This window comes from Coffea eugenioides, chromosome 5 (assembly GCF_003713205.1).
Source record: "Coffea eugenioides isolate CCC68of chromosome 5, Ceug_1.0, whole genome shotgun sequence".
Lineage (NCBI taxonomy): Eukaryota > Viridiplantae > Streptophyta > Magnoliopsida > Gentianales > Rubiaceae > Coffea > Coffea eugenioides.
This window is the reverse complement of record NC_040039.1, coordinates 25,024,412-25,045,515: the sequence shown is the minus strand read 5'-3', so window position 1 is coordinate 25,045,515 and position 21,104 is coordinate 25,024,412. Positions and strand designations below refer to the sequence as shown.

Sequence of the window (21,104 nt, the reverse complement as noted above, 5' to 3'; positions counted from 1 at the left end):
AAGTTGAATCCAAAATCCACTCATCTGGATGGGATGTTAAAGGTGATATAGCCAAAAAGAAATCTGATTCCACATCACTTTTGCATTCTGTAACATTTACGTCTTGCGGAGCTTTCCCTTTCTTCTTTAACTTTGGATAGTTTTTCTTTAGTGTCCTTTCTCACGACAGAAAGCACACTCATCTTTGGCAACTCTGCTTTTCGATTTGGACCTTCCTCTTCTCCCCTTTGATTGGTTTTATTGATGAACTCTTGCCACTAATGCTTCATCTGTTGTAGCTATTTTCTTTTTCATTTTATCCTGCTTTTTCAATTCATGACTATACAAAACAGAACATACAACATCTAAAGACACATTTTTCTTCCCATGAAGTAACGTAGTTTTCAAATGTTCAAATTCATCAGAAAGGGATGACAACAACATCAAAGCCAAATCTTCATTTTCAAATTTCACATCTAAATTTAACAGGTCTGCTACTAACTGATTAAATATAGTGATGTGTTCATTCATAGTAGTACCTGGTTGGTAATCGAATCAGAACAATCTCTTCTTCATAAGGAATTTATTCTGACCACTCTTTTTCAGAAATTTCTCTTCCAATACTCTCCACAATTTCCATGCAGAGGTCTCGTTTTTGAAAGCATACTTTTGCTCTCTAGACAAGCACGATCGAATAGTTTCGCATGCCAACCGATTTATGGTATTCCACTCATTCTCTTCTATATCATTTGGTTTCTTTTCTTCAATGGCAATGTCAAGATCCTGTTGGAAAAGGAAGTCTATGACCTCGCCTTGCCACATGTCGAAATGACCAGTACCATCAAATATCTCCACCGCCAGTTTTGAACTTGACATTGGAGTCCTTGACCATATGGACGAGGAAGCCGATGCCCCAGATGTAATTCTTGACGTGGAATTGTCTGATGTCATTACAAATTCAAATAATAGTATTCAATATAACAATTACAAACAGGCCAAAGGACGAACCTTCGACTCTGATACCATTTATTGGGGAAATCGAGTAATTTTTCACTCAAAAAATTAAACTAGTGATTTAAATCGATTCAGTAATTCTCAAAAAAGATCGTTAAAACAATCTCCTTAGATAGAATTACCATTCCAAATAAATTTTCAGAAAAAGCTGGAGGGGTCACAAGCGGTTCCACTTAAAATCCAGTCTCCTAGATAGAATTTACGTGCACGGTGTATTATCACAATCAGACCCGTGTATATATAAATAATACGTACACACGAATAAGAAAATACACCCAAATGAACCGTATAAAACACTACAAATAAACCCGACAAATATATTGAATACTATACTACAATTGAAAAGAAACTACTAAATAAATATAGAATAAATAAAAGAGATAAGGAAAGAACACACCCAAAAAATTGATAACGGAGTTCGATCAATTTTGTTTAATCTCCGAACACCGTTCAAGCAGCCCGCTCTTATAAATTTTGGGAGAAGAAAGAATTATAAAAGAATTATAAAATAACTTTTTTGTTAGTGTGTTTTAATTGAGAAGGTAGAGAGCTTATTTATAACTCTCAAAACCTTCTCCAATTCATAAACCCACCGATGTGGGATTTGTAATTGTGCCAAATAATTCAACAATTTTGGCTATTTCAAAGTCAATAATTAAGGTTTTGAATTCAACAATCAGCATATGTAATGTTAGCTCCAAGTTTGTTTCCAAAATCTTGGCTAACAGACTTGGCACATTGTTGCCCAAGATAATAGCCTTGGCAAACTAGTTTTGTGCCAGGAAGAGGAATTATAGATAACATTCTTTTAGCTTAGGAGTTGGTGGTAGAATTGGATAGGAGATTGGAGCATCATAATTTGATGTTTAAGCTGGATATGGAAAAGGCATACGATAGTGTAGAATGGTCTTTTATACTATTTATGTTGAGAAAATTCGGATTTCATGAGTGGGCCATTGACTTGTCTTTTCGCACCCTATCCGACTGCTGGTTTTCAGTGTTGATAAATTGTGTTCCTACTAAATTTTTTAAGTCATCACAGGGTGTTCAGCAAGGAGATCCTTTATCTCCTGCATTATTCCTGATTGTTGCGGAATTTTTAGGGAGATGCCTTCAACAGTTTTGTTTGGAGAATGATTGGCGATTGTATGTCTCAGGCAGGTCTTAGGTCCCTTATCTGGCGTTTGTGGATGATATCTTGATATTCGAGTGTCTGGAAGACATTTGTGAGTTGCTGAAGAATTATCAAGCATTTTCAGGTCAAAAGGTTAATGAAAGGAAGAGTTTATTTCTTATTTCCAATAGGGCTGCTGACAATGATATTGACATGGTGGTCTCTAAGTTAGGGTTTCAGCAGCAGCATTTTCCTTTTACTTACTTGGGGGCACTTATTTCTTAGGGGCGATCCCATTGTATTTTGTTTGATGGTATCAAAGACAAGCTGCACAATCGCCTCTTCAATTGGAGTTCAAAGTTACTTTCGTCAGGTGGCAAGATCATTCTTATATGGCATGTGTCGTCCTCGATAGCAGTGTACTTGCTTCAAGTTTTACGACTACTGAACCTAGTGCTTCACAGAATAGGTAAAATTTGCAATAGTTTTTTGTGGGTCTGTAACACTGAGAAGGGAATTCATTGGTCCTCCTGGAAAAAATTGTGCTATCCTACAGAGAAAGAAGGTCTTAGCTTTCGTGATTTTAGGGATATGGTTAAGGCTTTCTCGTGTAAGTTGTGGTAGAAACTAAGGGTTGATGATAGTATCTAGGCAAATTTCATGCATAAGAAATATGTTAAGGGGCCTCATCCTGTCTGTGTTTTAGTTCAGAGACCATTGAGTATCTAGCGTAGATTGGTGGAAATTAGGGCACTTGTAAAAGCATGGATTCAATGGTGTATTGGTAGGGGTTTGTAGATTTTTGGTGGGATAGGTGGCTATTAGATGTTCCTTTGGCAGAATTCCTAGGGCTGGCCGATTCTTCTCATACTCTGTTGGTAGAGTTTTACTGCTCCTCAGGATGGAATGTGCATCATTTAAGGCAGCTCCTCCCAGGTAATTTAGTGAATAAAACTATTGCTATATTAATAGACCCTCAGGCTCAGGACCGTATGGTGTGGGCATCGTCGGCGTTAGATGCATTCATGATAAATCTGCTTGGATGGAACTCAAGACAAAGATGACGTATTTCATGGGTAGACAAGGCCTATTGGACCTCTATCTTACCCCTTAAAATTTCTTTTTTGATTTGGCGTTTGCATAGGAATTTTCTTCCCGTAGATACGGTTCTACAACGCAAGGGACTGGCAATGGTTTCTCGGTGTAGCTGTTGTTTGGAGGATCAAGAAACGATGCATCAATTATTTTTACACGGGCTTATGGCCCTTAAAGTATGGCATCATTACACAAGGCAATTTGGGATGGTGCAACTCATGTACTCATTTGTTTCAATGATGTTTAGCTCTTGGATGTTATCATTTTCCTCGGGCTCCCTGGATCATATTCGGGTTGTTGTACCGTAGGTCGTGTTTTGGATCTTATGGAAGGCCAGGTGTGAGGACTCGAATTTTTATTTTACTTACTTTTTTTTATCTTATTGGCTTATTTAATTAATTATTTATTCATTTCCTCAAATTAAGTTATTTCATCCATTTTAATTACAATTACATTGTACATTACCTCAAATTATATTTTAGCACATTTGTTTTAAAAGTTAATTTTTCTGCGGCTCAACTAGTGAGAATTAGTGAATGTACGTTTTTTGAGATAAAATTCGGTCCGAGAGTGCAGTGTTCTTGGAGAATTAAGGATAATCAATAGTAGACTAAGAAAAGTTAATTGAGAGATTAGAGGTGAGTGAGTTGAATTAAGCTCAATTTGGAGCACTAATGGTCTACTATTCTATTGTTGACTTTTTGCACACAAGATGGCTTTATGTCATATCACCTTTTCATCAGGTTATTTCACTCCAAAAGCTACCAAAACCCTTTCTTTCTCTCCTCTCTTGGCCGGCTCTTCCTTCGCCCAATTCTTACAAAAAATTTCAGCTTCCTTTTCTTCCATTTGGATCCCAAAAACACACTCCAATCTTGCACCTTTCCTTGGAGTATCACTCAAGCTTGAAGGGAGACTCGAAGGAGGAAGGAACCTTAGTGATTTAGAGCTTAAACACTAGTGGTTTGATCTTCATCTCTTGAAAGTTAAGTAACACTCCAAAGCTCTCATCTTTTCCTTCAACTTATGGTTAGTTTAGTTAGTTATAACTAGGTTAAACTTGGGTTTTTGATGGGTTCAAAGAACCTTGACACTAGGTAGATGTCTTGAGGTGGCTTTTTAGGTAGTGATCTTGAGGAATTGTTTGTTTGGTTGTTGTTTTTGTGAATGAAATCTTGGTTTTGGTAGTGAGAGTTGAAAAGAAAAATTGAAGAGAGAAAGGAGCATTCTGTCCGAAATTTCTGCTGGTTATTTCTTCATGTTAATTTCGAATTTTGTAGTTATTTTGGTGCCAAAATACTTGTTATATGTTGGTGTTTATGTGTATCAATTATATCCTTAAAAGAATTTCAATTGGTTGAGTGAAAGTTGGGTCAAAGTAAGGAAGAAAATCTGGAAATTGCTGATCAGGTTACCAAACCAGTGTGTACGTTTCAGCCCATAACTTGTCGTCCAGGAGTCAATATCAAGTTCTGTTTATGGCATATGAAACTAGACTCCGAGGGCTTTCCAACGGTATAAAATGCACCTTCTAGTTCGTTTTCTATGAGCCGTAGTGAACCGGCAAAGTTGACTGATTTTCCTCATTGTGTTCATCCGAGAAACGAGTGTAGCTGCAGTTTGTAGCTTGTTTTCACTTATCTTACCAAACGAATTTTAAGACAGTTCCTTCTAGTGATATTTATCATTTTGAATCTAGTTTTTAATGCCGTAAACCACACTAAATTTTGAGTTGTGTAGCTTTAGTTATGACCAGATTTTGAAACTATGTCAAGTGCTCCAAAAGTGGAAATTTCATGAAACAGGTTCCAAAAATCAGCTTTCCAAAAACTGTTGTATCTTGGTGTAGAAAGGTCCAAATTGAGTTCAGTTTATTGCATTTGAAACTAAACTTAGAGTTCTTTCAGTGGTATAAATTTCAAGGATTGATTCTATTTCTATGAATTTTTTCAATTTTCTAAAGTTTACTGAAATTGCAAGCTTGTTTTGCTCTGTTCTGTCAAGAACAGTGAATTTGAGCTCAAATATGAATGATTTCGGGTTTGAATATGAGAAAAGTTTTTCTAGAGAGTTTTAGTACATTAAATTTAGTTTCCAAAGGTATAAAGTTTCTAATTTTTGGACTTACAGAACTAGAGTTATGGATTTTCCAAGTGGTGTCACACAAGCTGGAATTTTCTGGTTTCAAGCAAAATGCTTTTTTAAGAACTTTTAACTTTCCTTTGAGATTGTTAGTTCGTTTTAAGTTTGATTTCATGGTTGGATACAAGGTCTCTTTGAACATTAGACCTTTATTTTGAATCTTGGTTTTCAAAGGATTAAACCACTCTTGATGCGTTTCTTGGTTGCCTAACTTTCCTTGTTAATTGCATCTCATTTCATACTTGAGAAATGGATTTCAACCCCTAGTCTTATGCCCTTGATTTTCATGAGATTGAACTCTAAAAATGGAGCGTTTTAACTAGAGTAATTCTTGGAGAATTTCACTAGTCTTAAACTCGAAACTTGGAACCTTTAACTTTGACATATACTATGGAAATGAGTGGAGTTTTGATGCATTTTCACTCCATTAGTTTAGAAAATGTGAATGCTCCTTATATTCTAAAGTTTGGGCGTAAGACTAGAAGTTTTGAGAGATGAAAACTATCTACCCTTTTCTCGATTTTCGTGTTGAAAGTAAATATGGTACTTTCTTTTGGAACTAAGAGTTCTTGCCAAGACTTGAATTGAAAATGACCTTTGAGTTCTCTTTGAGTATTATTTTAATGATTTAACGAGAAAAACTCCTTTAACTTGACTTGAATTTGTAATCTTGAGAGTGGATAGCAAGAAAATATTTTTCGTATTAGCCTTGGTCGAGTACCTAGGTAATCGTGATTGTGCATGTCTTAGGTGGTCATGAGGACGCTGAGGAGCTTGTCTGATCTCTCGCTTTGCTCTTGTTTTGCTCTTGACTCTTGGTGAGTGTCAAATGCAGTTCAATGTTGCTATGATTGAAATGATATTTGTACAAGTGCTATATGATACGTGAACTTGCCGAGGCGAGGGTGTACTTTACGGCCCTCGTCCTCTCTCTCTCTCTTGATTAAATGATACTTGTTAAATGAATGTATATGACTTGCATTTGTACTTGAACATGTTTTCACTCGTAAGTACTGAGCGGTAGAATGTACCACGCCCTATTCGGGTGGGAGGTGTCGCTCATCCCAACTCAGTGCTATGAACGATTCTAAATCGATTTGAACATTGTCTCGTCGACCATCATGCTTGTGGGGATGCCCCAACCCATTGGCTAACCTTGTAACTCGAGCCGGCAAGGGTTTGATTGAGAAACTTGGTGAACCTTGGGAAATTTAATAGTTTGATCTTTTGAGATCTCGCTTGGCATACTCGAATAGTATTGCCATCTCATGCGTGTTTGGTTCCGGATTCAAGTGGGTGTTATGTTGGATGGAGGAAGTAAGTGGAGCGTTACAATCTTGTTGTTACTTGAATTAACGGAGAGTCAACCTCGAATGACTTGAATCGATCGAGACGTGGAAATAGCTCCTGAGAGCTCCTGTATCCTTCTATGTGTGTTTATTTCTTACTTGTGCACTTAAATGAAAGTTTATGTTAAAATTGCTTTCAAGAATGCTATTTGATTAATTGGTGCTACTTGCTTGCTTGCTTAATTTTCCTGACCTCACTGAGCGTTAGCTCATTCCTTTAAGTTTGTTTTCCTTAATTGGCTTTGGAGGTGGAAGTTGGAGATTCTTGACTAGCGACTTTTGGTTGAAGCTAGTATACTTTCGTATGTTATTGGAGACCATTAAAGAGTAAATTTTGTTATACTTGGGTATTTTAGATTGTAATTGTAATGGTATACTTGGGAGTTTTGGACTTGTATATTCGAAATATTTCTTAATTAAGTCGATGGTTGACTTGTGGTTCTTTATTAAGCTTGAATGAGCTCGTGAGTTCTGACGAGAGTTGAGCAGGCATTCCGCTGATACTCCAGGGTTCTCCCTAAGGAGAGGTGGGGGCTTCACACCAGGAATAATTCACGTTTTCGAAGTGAGGACTATAGTGCACAGAAAGTGATCTTTTTTGGTTAATGCCTTTACGAACCAACTAGGCTCGGCGCGAACCTATAGGAAGTCGCATTTTGTAGGAGATTCAGATTGTGTATGGGCTAACATGGTGGTTCCTCACCTTGTAACCAAGAGATGGTGCCTGGTCATCTGAAGCAAGCCAGCCTTTCCTCAGCTCAAGCTAAACACGGATGGAAGTGTGCGCAATGGACGGGCTTTCAGTGGCGGAGTCCTACATGACCATGACGGTAGAATGATCTTTGCATATTACAAAAAGTTTGGAGAAGGAAGTGTGCTTATGGTTGAATGCTTATCTCTGTTTCATGGACTCCAGTTATGTCTTGAGAGGAATTTGCCTTCTTTTTAGGTGGAAGTTGATTCACAGCTTTTGGTTTAGTTGATCAAGTCTGGCTCATTGGCATCATGCCCTTTATATAACAAGCTTTGTCGGGTGAGGTGATCTCTTTTGTTAGCCAAGGCGTCTATTACTCATGTTTTACGTGAGGCAAACTCCACTGCAGACAGGCTTGCAACATTGATTTTGTGAGGGTCCAAAAATTTAATTTTCGATTTAATTGTGGTTAGAAGTTGAAGCTTGACAAAATTGACCAAGAGACAAAAGCAAAACTTAGATTTAACTTGGCACTTTGACTAAGTTATATTAATCAAGACAAGACCAAAAACAACAAGAGACAAAGAGGAGGAGAGCCGGCTGAGAGCAAGAAAAAAAAAAGGAACCAAAAGAAAAGAAAGGAAAAGAAGACTTTGACTCTACTCTAAATAGATCAAGCCTTCCTAGTTAAGCAAAGTAAACAACATAAAAGAAAGAGAGGGGAGGGGAAGTCGGGCAAGCTGGACAAGAAAAAGGGGGAGAGAGAGAGAGAGCAGTGAGAGAGCGAGAGAAAATGGAGAGGAAAAGGGAGAAAAGCAAGAGGAAATCTGGCAATTCAATCAACCATTTATCCCTCCAATTATGTGTGAAAGCAAGGAGAAGGAACGATTGACTGCTGGCTGTCTTCATCATCTCTGTCCAGCTTTGTTTCTTGAAGATTGAAAGGTAACTTGACTTCCTAGCTCTCAATTTTTATGGTATAGCTTGTAGTAGTAACTAGAAGTTGGAGTTACTAAGCTAGGAACTGATTTCATAGCTAGAAATTCATGGGTTGAAATTAATTGAATGAATTTGGCAGTTTTGATTACTGTTCCAGATTTCTTGTCTGAAATTGGCTTGAATATTCAGGTATGATAGAGGCTGAATTAGCCTTAGAACAAAACATGGAAGTTGTATAGAATTGAGTATAGATTATACCTGTAGATTTCAGCTCAATCAGACCAGGGTACCTTGTGAAATGACTATTTTACCCCTGCTGCCCTATTTTTGTCAGACATGATAATCTGCCTCCGTAATTGCTTCGTTTGGCTGGGAAGATGGATGAATTAGTTTTTGATACCTTCTTAAGAATTATAGCCTTGTATCTTAGATTTCAAATGGTTTTGGAATTACCTGAATCGGAGTTGTGTGTGCTGAGATATGATTGAATGAATCAGGACTGCTAGTTGAATTTCACAGTGAACTTCGAACTGGAAAATCTAGGGGCTGTTTGGGTAAATTTGGATGGGTTAGGTTGGGAACTGAGTTGAGATGTCTTCATGAGAATTGTAGAGCTATGTCTTAGCTTCAAAACAGTATATTTTTTGTTTCAATCCGATAAGTGTAGCTCGAGTTGTGCTTAAATTATTAAAAGGTGACAGTGATATGTGATATTGAACTTTGTGTTTTAGGAATTGGATTTGGACAATAATCAATTGTGGTGAATGGGGATCATGAGCGGTGATTGGTGAGTGTTCCTTATTTGTTAATATCTTTCCTCAAGTATTTTAGTTAAATGTGCCCCTTTGTTTATTTAAATGTATTTGCCGTTACTAAAAGGGTTTGCTAAATGGATTTGTGAACTGTATTCTCTTTATAAGGTGTGTGTGTGTATTTTTTCACACTCACCTAAGGACATGTGTTTGATCTGAGCAATTGAGATTTATTGTATTAGCTGCTTTATGTGATTAAATGAGACTTAGACGGCGGTGTACCTTGTCGCACTCAATCTAGATCTCAATATTTCGATATTGGATGTGTGATATGTGATTGGATGTATATATGTGATAAATCTTGTTTTATTACATTTTTGGCATGTTAATTATTGCAAGGTATTCCTTAATTTGGATGGATGAACTTGTGTGTGTTTAAGTATAGTAAGAGGAAAAATTTCTGTTTTGAATCTTTCATGTTGGCTGAAATTTTTGGGACAAAATTTCAGATTTTTGGAGCTTTTATTTGAGTTAAAGTTTTGCCAAAATAATGGATTTTAAGTGTATTTGGGTTGAGTAAACTGATTAGCTCTTCAAAGGAAAAGAAAGGAGTGAACTTGTTAAAGTGAAAACTGGAAATTTGCTTTCTGGAACATCAGACCAGTTTCGGGAAAAAGGTTATCTTTTGGTGTATACCACTCCAAATCGAGCCCTGTTTGTTTGGTTTGAAACTAGACACATAAGGCTACAATCTATGTAAATTTCAGGGGCTAATTCATTTTCTGTGATTTTTGGTGATTTTCCCAAGTCCGCTGGAAAAACAGAATTTTCCCTGCCCTGCATTTTACTGTAGCAGTCTATCGACGGAAAAACTGGGCAAAATCTGTATGGAATCTCATCAAGGTGTCTTCTACAAAGTTTTAGCCCTTTCAATTAGGTTTCCAACGGTATCAACTATGCAAATTTTGGACTTGTAAATATTAAGTTACGATTTTCTAAAGGTTTCTGCCATAAACCTCCAGTTTCCTGATTTTTACAATAAACATGAAAATGACTTGATATTTTTGCTTGGTCTTGAATATGCACGTGAATGATCGTAATTATACATGTCTCAGGTGAATACGAGAACTCCGAAGAACTTGTTTAGCCGCTTCATTTTTTTTCCCTCTCTCACGACTTTTGGTGAGTATTAAGTGCATGTGAAGTGTTTAAATGAAAGGTTTCTCATACTTGCTAGTTAATGAGGCAAGGGTATACTTTATCGCCATTGTCCTCTCTTTCTTGAAATTGCTTGCTTGATAAGTGATACGTGTTACATGTGATTGCAAATGAAAGTGTTTTTCGTGAGCATTGAGCGGCAGAATGTATCATGCCCTTTTAGGGTAAGAGGTGCCGCTCATCCCATCTCAATGCTATGACCAAATCTTGTCGATTGGAGTTTCGTTTCATCGACCTAAAAGTGAATAGGGGGGACACCCCAACCCATTGGCTAGCCTTGTAACTCGAGCCGGCAAGGGTTTGATCGAGAAACTTGGTGAACCTTGGGAAGTGTTATAGCTTGATCCAAATAAGGGGTCTTGCTAGGTATACTTGTTAAGTGATACCACCTACATGCTTGTTTGGTTACGGATTCAAGAGGGTGTCATGGTGGCTGGAGGTAGTAAGTGGAGTTCTACATAGATAACTATGAAAGTTGACGGAGGGTCAACTACCTGAGCTTGGATCGCGCGTGGATTAGTTCCTGAGAGCTCCCGTATCCTTTTATTGTGATTAAATTCCCTACTTGCTTAATGTTTCGCAGTTATTTGTTACTCAAGTTATTGCTTTATACTGTGTCTTTGCTCGCATGCTTGCATGTTTTTCCCTTGGCCTCACTGAGCGTTACCTTACCCCAATTTGTTTTCCTTAACAGGTTTGGAAGTGAAAGTTCTGAGGCTTAATTAGTGACCCCCAAAAATAATTTTTTTCCCCACAGGGCTCGAGGCCAAAGGAAGCGCTTGTATTGAGTTATTAGTGTCTGAAGGGATATCTCATATATAATTTGAATTCGATTCACTTGATAAGTATTTGGTGTAATATTTGGGACTGATATTGTAATTGTGTAATTATTGGAGAACTGAGAACTTTTGTCTTATTCGGGGAATGATACCTTTACTTGAGATTTGTAATGTATCTTATTTCGTTCTAAGTTTGAAAAATGTTATTTCGTTTATTCCTGAGGTTGTACCCTATGTTATTTGAGAACTATAGTAAGTCCCGGCGAGAGTTGGGCAGGCGGTTCGCCGAACCCTTTGGTTCGCCTTAGGGGGAGGTGGGGCTGTCACAGATTTACCTTCGGATAAGGTTTTCCTCTCAGTCTCTGAGCTGTCGACAGCTACAAAAGCAGTTTTACTTCTGGATAATATGCAGATGTCTTCAATTAGTGCTTATAATGTAGGGAGTAATACTCATCGTTATTTTCGGCCCACTTTCCCTTCTATAAGGCCAAATTTGGCCCACCTCAAGCTTGTTTTTAGTTTTAATAAAATTGGCCTAGCATCCCACCCCCATATATGAGGTTTGCAAAAAAAATCCAAATCACTGCCTTACAAATAAAATTAAAAAAAATTTAAACCACTATAATAACTCATTTGGCAATAGACTTAGAAATGGAGAAAAGATGTATATACACAAAAGATTACATACCTAAGTTGATTACAATGTTGGGTTTTCAAGAGAATGAACAATTGCAGAGCACATCGACTTTTCCAAGCCTCCCAGTCAATCAAGTTACATCGAATCTATATTAATAGGCAAAAATTAACTATTAAAACACTAATACTCAATAATTGAAAAAGGAGATGAAAATAGAGGCAAAGAAATATAAACTAAAAAAAAAAAAGAAAAAGAATGGATATGAACTTACCATGCCAAGATCCAAAAGTTCTTAAAGAGGGGGGAGTCAGAAAAGAGGATTTTTTTTTATTTGGTTGTCTGATGATTATCTACTAGAAAGGAGAGGTGACAAGAAAGAGAGAGGCAATATATGTGTGGGCACTAGATGAGAAACCCTAGTCTCTTGTAATTGTGATATATATATATATATATATATATTCTAGAATTATTAGTTTTTTTTTCTAAGGATAAAAGTGGGTAGATAAATATCTCCTAAAATTTTATAATTTTTAATTAACTACAGCATATGCTCACAAACAAGCTCAAGTATTTGTGAATATACTCATATTTGGCTCAATTAATAATTGAGCCAAATATTGTGGTCGAGCTCGATACATATAATATATGATCGATCCTTTTTCAAATACAAAATGTGTCGAATTTGAATGCATTTGTGAACCTTTTGATTCATTAAAGGCTCTATCCATGAGGAATTTGGCCTTGAAAACTATTTTTATTGAATTCAAATTAGGGATACTTGCTTATTTACATGTAATGTCTTAAGTAAATAGACATTAAAAGCTCAAGACATTTACTTAAATGATATTACATGGCAAAAGTCCTGAATGCTGACAACTTGAACTTCCTATGGCCTGAATGCTGTTCTCCAAAAATTGAGGGACCAATTTATAAATAATAGAATTGTTGCCATCGTCCTCCTTTATAGTGACATGTGGCAGGGCACGTGTCCATGGCTTGATAGGTGTCCAGATAGGTGTTACCAACACTTAACACCTATACTCTATGGTGACACAAATTATTGACAACACATCTGATTAGTGAAAAACTCAAAAATTTCATGAGTACAAAAATGAATAGCATTGACTCGTCAAATAAAATGTCAATTATTTACCATAGTGCAATTTTTGTTGTATGACAACACAATTTTGCTGTCTAGTTTAGCAAGATGGTGTTTTTGGTGAATTAATCAACATTTCCCCATCATAATTAGTGAAAATTGGAAATTCCAATACAAAATGACAATAAAATTTGAGAGTGGCAATGATTTGATGTCTAAAATGATAAAGGCTCGATTTTTCATATATTTGAATAGTTTTCTCAATTAGAGAAGCAAAATTTTAGTTTATGGCATTGCAAAAGTATTTCTTGACAACTGAGACTAGTGTTACAATTTAAAAGTGATCCAAAAATCGTACTTCCAATTTTTGCACTGCAAATTATTGAAAATGAAGTTGATAAGTGAAAAACTAAAAAGATTTCATGAGTACAAATAAGAATAGTATTAAATCTAGAAACCAAATATCAATTACTTACCGTTGTGCAGTTTTATTGAATGATAGTACAATTTTGTTATCTAGTGTGGCAAAATTGTGCTTTTAATGAATTAATTAGCATTTTCGCCTAGTAACTAGTGAAAAATGAAATTCCAATACAAAAAGAAAATGAGTGGCAACGATTTGGTTTCCAAAATAAGAACGGCTCGATTTTTCACAAATTTGAAAACTTTTCTCATTTAAAGAAAACACAATTTTATTATTTAACAGGGCAAAACTATTTCTTGACAACTACAGCTAGTTTTATAGGTTAAAAGTGATCTAAACATTACAATTCCCATTTTTATGCCACAAATTACTGAAAGCGTAGTTGACTATTGAAAAATTCAAAATTCAAAATTTCACGAGTAGAAAAAAAAATAGCATTGAATCCAAAACAAAATGTCAATTATTTATCGTCGTGCAATTTTTTGTTGAATAACAGCACAAATTTACTATCTGGTACGGCAAGATGGTGATTTTGATGAATTAATCAATATTTCCCCAAAATAATTAGTGAAAATGGAAATTCAAATACAAAACAACAATAAAATTTGAGAATGGCACCGATTCTGTGTCCAAAACGAGAAAGGTTTGACTTTTCATAACTGCAGCTAGTGTTACAGCTTAAAATTGATCTAAAAATCGTAATTCCAATTTTTGCACCACAAATTATTGAAATCAATGATGATTAGTGAAAAACTAAAATATTTCACGAGCACAAATAAAAATAGTATTTAAATTGAGAAACCAAATGTTAGTTACTTATTGGAGTGTCTTTTTATTGAATGACAACAAATTTGCTATTTGGTGTTGCGAAATTGTGATTTTAATGAATTAATTAGCATTTTCACATAATAATTAGTGAAAAATGGAATTCCAATACAAAAGGACAACATGTGGCAATTATTTGGTTTCCAAAATGAGAATGGTTCGATTTTCACAAATTTGAATACTTTTCTCATTTAGAGGAAGCAAAATTTTAGTTTTTTGTCCAAGCAAAATTATTTCTTGACATCTATGACTAGTTTTATAGCTCAACAGTGAACTCAACATCATAATTCGCACTTTTTGTGCCACAAATTATTGAAAATGCAGTTGATTAGTGTAAAACTAAAAAAATTTCACTAGTACAAAAACGAATAGTGTTGAATCACGAAACAAAATGTCAATTATTTACCGTAGTGCAACTTTTGTTCAATGATAGCATAATTTGCTATCTAGTATGGCAAGATGGTGTTTTTGACGAATTAATCAGCATTCCCCATAATAATTAATGACAATGGGAATTCCAATACAAAATGACAATAAATTTTGAGAGTGGCATCGATTTTGTGTCCAAAATGAGGAAGGTTCATTTTTTTTCATAAATTTGAATAATTATCTCAATTAGAGAAGCAAAATTTTATTTTTTGACAGTGCAAAACTATTTTCTGACAACTATGGTGTGATCTAAAAATTGTAATTCCGATTTATGCATCACAAATTATTGAAAACGAAGTTGATTAGTGAAAAACTAAAAATTTTCACAAGTACAAATAACACTAGTATTAAATCGAGAAACCAAAAGTCAGTTACTTACCATAGCATAATTTTATTGAATGACAGTGCAATTTTGCTATTTGGTTTTGCAAAATTGTGCTTTTAATGAATTAATTAGCATTTTCATATAATAATTAGTGAAAAATGGAATTCCAACACAAAAGGACAACGAGTGGCAATGATTTGATCTCAAAAACTAGAATGGTTCAAGTTTTCACCAATTTGAATACTTTCTCATTTAAAGGAAGCAACACTTTATTTTTTGGCAGGGCAAAACTATTTCTTGACAACTAAGACTAGTTTTATAGCTTAAAAGAGATCTATGTTGTAAAACTAATAAAACTACTATAGTATGAATGGAGATATTAGAGGAAAAGTAGAGCAATGGAGAATGATATTCTTGTATTCCAACAAGATACAAAAGTCTTTTTACAAGGGTGTCAATGTACTTCTATATATAGGTACTACAAAATCAAAGGTACATAAATCCTATTAAACACCCACTACTACAAGAATATGAAGAAGCTTATGAAACGGTTTCTCCACTACATGAATAGATTTATGGATTGTAACTTCTATACATAATGTAATCATAAATCATGAATTAATTCTCTTGGGAATACAAAGGGACATCCATACTTTTAATTGTTTCATAACACTCCCCCTTGGATGTCCATTACACAAAGAATATGTCTCGTTAAAACCTTACTAGGGAAAAATCTAGTGGGACCAAAAATCCTAGTGAAGCAAAAAGAGTACACTATTCTTGTGTATTAATTTCTCTCCCTGATGCAAACATCATTTGAGATCTTTTAATCGTCGCATTCTAATATTCTTTGCCAATTGCACTGAAATATGGTACTTCAGGACCAAGTATCTCTTCATCTTCCTCTCATGATCTAAAAGGATCTTTATTAGGATCTAATGATCTGACGATCATTGGAGTACTTAATATATGTGCTTTATCCATATAAAACCGCTTTAATACCTTCCGGGTATATGCAGTTTGGTGGACAAAAATTCTATCTTTCAAATGCTCAATTTGTAAACTAAGGCAGAATTTTGTCTTTCCAAAATCTTTGATTTCAAATTCTTTTCTCAAATATTCAACATTATTTTGAATCTCTTTAGGAGTTCCAATTAAATTAACATATATAACAATTATCACAAAATTTGATCCATTTTTCTTGATAAAAACACATGGACATATTGGATCATTGGTATAACCTTCTTTAGTTAGACATTCATTAAGGCGGTTATACCACATACGTCCAGATTGTTTAACCCCATACAAAGATCTTTGTAATTTAATAGAATAAATATCTTTAGGAGTTGATTTGCATGCTTCAGGCATGTTGAATCCTTTGGAAATTCTCATATAAATATCATTTTCAAGATTTTCATATAAATATGCAGTAACGACGTCCATTAGACGCATATCTAATTTTTCATGTATTGCAAAACTCACAAGATATCTAAATGTAATAGTATCCACTACAGGTGAATACGTTTCATTATAATCAAATCCAGGCCTTTGTGAAAATCCTTGAGTTACAAGTCTTGCTTTATACCTCACAATTTCTTTTTTCTCACAAATACCCATTTATATTCTACTGGCTTTACACCTTCAGGTGTTTGGACTACATGTCCAAAAACTTTTCTTGTAGGCAATGAGTCCAATTCAGATTGAATCGCATCTTTCCATTTTTCCAATCATTTCTATACCGACATTCATCAACCGATCTAGATTCATGATCCTCATCAACTTCTATAATATCAAGTGTTACATTTTATTAGACTCCAATTAATTTTTTTTTATGATTTCATTCTCTTCAGAAGTTGGCTCTTCAGGAGCAACCTCTTCAAGAGGTTGAATTTTGTTATGACATTTAATCTTTGAAGATATTTGAAATCAATTTATACCTTATTTATGTAAGCCGACCTTAAATTTATTTGTAGCACTTGTGCATGTCCTTCAGGGACATCAATTTTAATCAAGGTATTTCTTGCAGGAATAGTTGATTTAATAACTCTTCTGGAGTCGATAATATATCTGACAACTGGTTTGCAATTTTCTGCAAATGAATAATTTCTTGAACTTCCAGTTCACGTTATTTTGTATGAGGATCGAGGAAATCCAATTTTTCAGGTGATTTCCTTTCGGTTGATTTCTTCCTCCCCCTAATGTCGGGAATCGTAACTCATCAGAATAAATAAATCATTTAATAGATCACTCATCAAATATTTTACGATATTTAATCATAAAAAGTGATTCATACCCGACATAAATTCTAAATTTCTTTTGGAGCCATATATAATATAAAGGGGGTATGTATAAATACTTGTCGGCTCTCAAATATTCTCACTTTTGTCAAATCATATATCCATTCGGATTAGTAAACTTCTGGTTTACTGCAATTGATGATTATAAATCAAAATGAGAATGAAGACAACTATATCGATAACCATTTCTCTCTCGAATGGTTATTATAATATAATTAACCTTTACCTCACTTGATTTCTAAACATGATCTCTATTATTGTCTCATTTAGTGTCTCAATTTGATATCCATTTCAACGGATATTCAAATTCAATAAATTCTTCGAGACATGGTAAAAAGTAGTGCTTCATTTATCATAAACTTTTCTCCTGCAGGAAGAAATATATCAGTGGCTCTTCTGGAGCTTTCAATCACTTAAGCATTACCATTGATTGTGTTTGTCTCTTTTGTTGAAAAATAGTGTATATAGTAGCATTTATTAATGAGACACATATCATTGTCACCATAATTCTTATGGGACAAATATCATCACCATAATCCTTTGATCCCAAATGTTTAACATCTATTTCTTCTTCGGGAAGAAAAACTAATTAAATCAATCATCATACACCTTCAGGGTGTTTAAAGAAATTGGCTATGTGAAGATGCTATTATAATTTTGATTCGTCAAATGTACTTCGGGACATTTATCTTCAGAATTCTTATTTTCTTGTCCTTATCATTATTATCCCACTTTAAGTGGTAACTTTTTTTCTCTTGTCATGGTAAAATATATATTTACCAAAATCATAGTCATGGCAACAACCATAACTAATAAATTGAAATTTAATCGCATTCACTTCTGGGAATGGACTAGAATTAGCATGCAATAAGTACAAAATACTTCACAAAATTTCTCTTAATATTGCTACTACAGGAGCATATTCGAGAAATCAATTGTGGAGAATATCATTTTCAATATATCTTATGAGTAAAATTTTCTCGACACAATTTCAATTGAGAAGTAATTCTGAAAATTGCATAATTATGTTCTTGTAGCCACAGGTAAATTTATCATACCAGGCTTTTGAAATAATGACCATCTTCTAGTGGTCAAATATTTTCGTTAAAGAACGACCATCTTCAGGTGGTCGAATCTTTTTTTTTTAAGTATTTCAAAGGACAAGTGAATCCTCAAATATAATTGATTTTCTATAATAGCATCTCCAAAATTCAATGCATCAGAATATAAGTATTTATAACAAATAATTCTAAAGATAAATAAGTAGAATTAAAAGGAGAAATATTATCTCAAAGATGTCAAACAGTATATATTTGTGTTTAATGATTGCTCAGCTATAGGCACTTGTATTTTTTCGATCATTCAAATGTTAGCCATAAGAAATTGACATAAGTTTGTGGGTCAGAGATTTATCTCCGAAGTTACTTGAAGAAATACGGGCAGAATTTTGGCAAAACCTTGTATTTCACTTTTGTTCACGATAGAGGCTCCGTTTTCACCTTTTGCTCAAAAATAGAGACTCGTGCTGATAACGTGTTGTAAAACTAATAAAACTACTATAGTATGAATGGAGATATTAGAGGAAAAGTAGAGCAATGGAGAATGATATTCTTGTATTCCAACAAGATACAAAAGTCTTTTTACAAGGGTGTCAATATACCTCTATATATAGGTACTACAAGATCAAAGGTATATAAATTCTATTAAACACCCACTACTACAAGAATATGAAGAAACTTATGAAACGGTTTCTCCACTACATGAATAGATTTATGGATTGTAACTTCTATACATAATGTAATCATAAATCATGAATTAATTCTCTTGGGAATACAAAGGGACATCCATACTTTTAATTGTTTCATAACAATCTAAACATCATAATTCCAATTTTTGTGCCACAAATTATTGAAAACGCGGTTGATTAGTGAAAAGCTCAAAAATTTCATGAGTAGAAAAAAGAATAATATTGAATAGTGAAACAAAATGCCAATTATTTACCGTAGTGCAATTTTTGTTGAATGAAAGCACAATTTTGCTGTCTGGTACGGCAAGATAATGTTTTTGGCAAATTAATCAGCATTTCCCCATAATAATTAGTGAAAAATGGAAATTCTAATACGAAACAACGATAAAATTTGAGAGTGGCAATGATTTTGTGACCAAAATAAGAATGGTTCGATTTTTCAAAAATTCAAATAATTTTCTCAATTAGAGAAGCAAAATTTTGTCTTTTGACATTGCAAAACTATTTCTTGAAACTACAGCTAGTGCTACAATTTAAAAGTGATCTGAAAATCATAATTACCATTTTTGCACCACAAATTACTAAAAATGAAGTTTGTCAATGAAAAAGTAAAAACTTTCACAATTACAAATAAGAATATTATTAAATCAAGAAATAAAATGTCAGTTACTTACCATAGTGCATTTTTTAATTAAATAATAGTACAATTTTGCTATCTAGTGTGGTAAAATTGTGCTTTTAATGAATGAATTAGCATTTTGAATAATAATTAGTGAAAAATGGAATTCCAATACAAAAGGACAACGAGCGGCAATCATTTGGTTTCCAAAACGAGAATGGGTCGATTCTTCAAAAATATGAAAACCTTTCTCATAAGGAAGCAATATTTTATTTTATTTTTTGCGGGTCAAAACTATTTCTTGACAATACATCTAGTTTTACTAGTCAAAAGTGATTTGAAAATCACAATTACCATTTTTGTGCCATGAATTATTGAAAATGCAGTTGATTAGCAAAAATTTCAAAATTTTCATGAGTGCAATAAAGAGTAGTACTGAATCGATTGGCAATGATTTAGTTTTCAAACAAGAATGGTTCGATTTTTTAAAAATTTGAATACTTTTCCCATATAAAGGAAGCAATTTTTTTTTTGGCAGGGCTAAACTATTTTTTGACAACTACATCTTGTTTTATAGCTTAAAAGAGATCTAAAGATCATATTTCCAATTTTTATGCCACAAATTATTGAAAATGCAGTTGATTATTAAAAAATTCAAAAATTTCTCTAGTAGAAAAAAGAATAGTATTGAATCGCGAAACAAAATGTCAATTATTTACCATAGTGTAGTTTTATTGAATGACAGCACAATGTTGCTGTCTAGTACGGCAAGATGGTGTTTTTGATGAATTAACAAAACGGAAATTCCAATGCTAAATGACAATAAAAAACTTCAATGCAATCTATCGTTTGAGGAGAGGCCACTTCATATCCTAGATTGAAAATTAAAGGAGTTTAGGACAAAGAAAATTTCACTTGTTAAAGTTTTATGGAACAACCACGGTGTAGAAGAGGCAACGTGGGAAATGGAGGAGGAAAAGAAATGTACATTTCCTTCTTTATTTGATGAAAAGAAAGGTAAATTTTGAGGATGAGATTTTTTTTTAGCGGGAGTAAATTGTGAGACCATAGTTACTTCCACTCAATATAATTTTATGTAATAAAATATAACCTTCATCCTTAGAAAAATTATTTTATAAACTAAATTAGTAAGTTATTTTTTTGTACTGCTTTTAAGTTGATTGCTAGATTGAATGTTTTGTGTGTATTGGATTTATTTAACTAGTTAATTTATATTGGACTAATCAAGTCCAATTGTATATGCATTAAATTTAGCAACCCAAAATTTATAACTACACCAACGAAGCCCAACCCAAGTTCAAACTATTAGGTGTTTAGATTAAAAAAAAAAGGAAAAAAAGAATGAAACAGTTGTTGTCTAGTTCTGGCAAAATCAGGGACTGAATGGAGGTGGGGTTTTAACAAGTGGCAAATTGACCGTGACAAGTGCTTTGCAAAGATCATGGAAGAACCCCTATCATTAGCTCCATCCTTCAAACGTTATTTTTCTTCTTGCTATTACTTTGTCTGAAACATAACCACTTACAGAGAGGATTAGCAAGAAGGTCTATACTAAGGAGGGAAGTTGGGGAAGTTTGGGCAATTTTGCACTAGAGGAAAGAAATCA

The 21,104-nt window shown here is 34.1% G+C and overlaps 1 long non-coding RNA gene across 1 annotated transcript; it reads left to right on the top strand.

The window, feature by feature from the left end:
- The first annotated feature begins 8,230 nt into the window (after positions 1 to 8,230).
- LOC113770029 lies at positions 8,231 to 10,246 on the top strand. Its single transcript, XR_003468380.1, has 3 exons — positions 8,231 to 8,332; positions 9,058 to 9,113; positions 10,194 to 10,246. It is a non-coding gene; the product is annotated as an uncharacterized LOC113770029 (long non-coding RNA).
- The last annotated feature ends 10,858 nt before the right edge of the window (positions 10,247 to 21,104 follow it).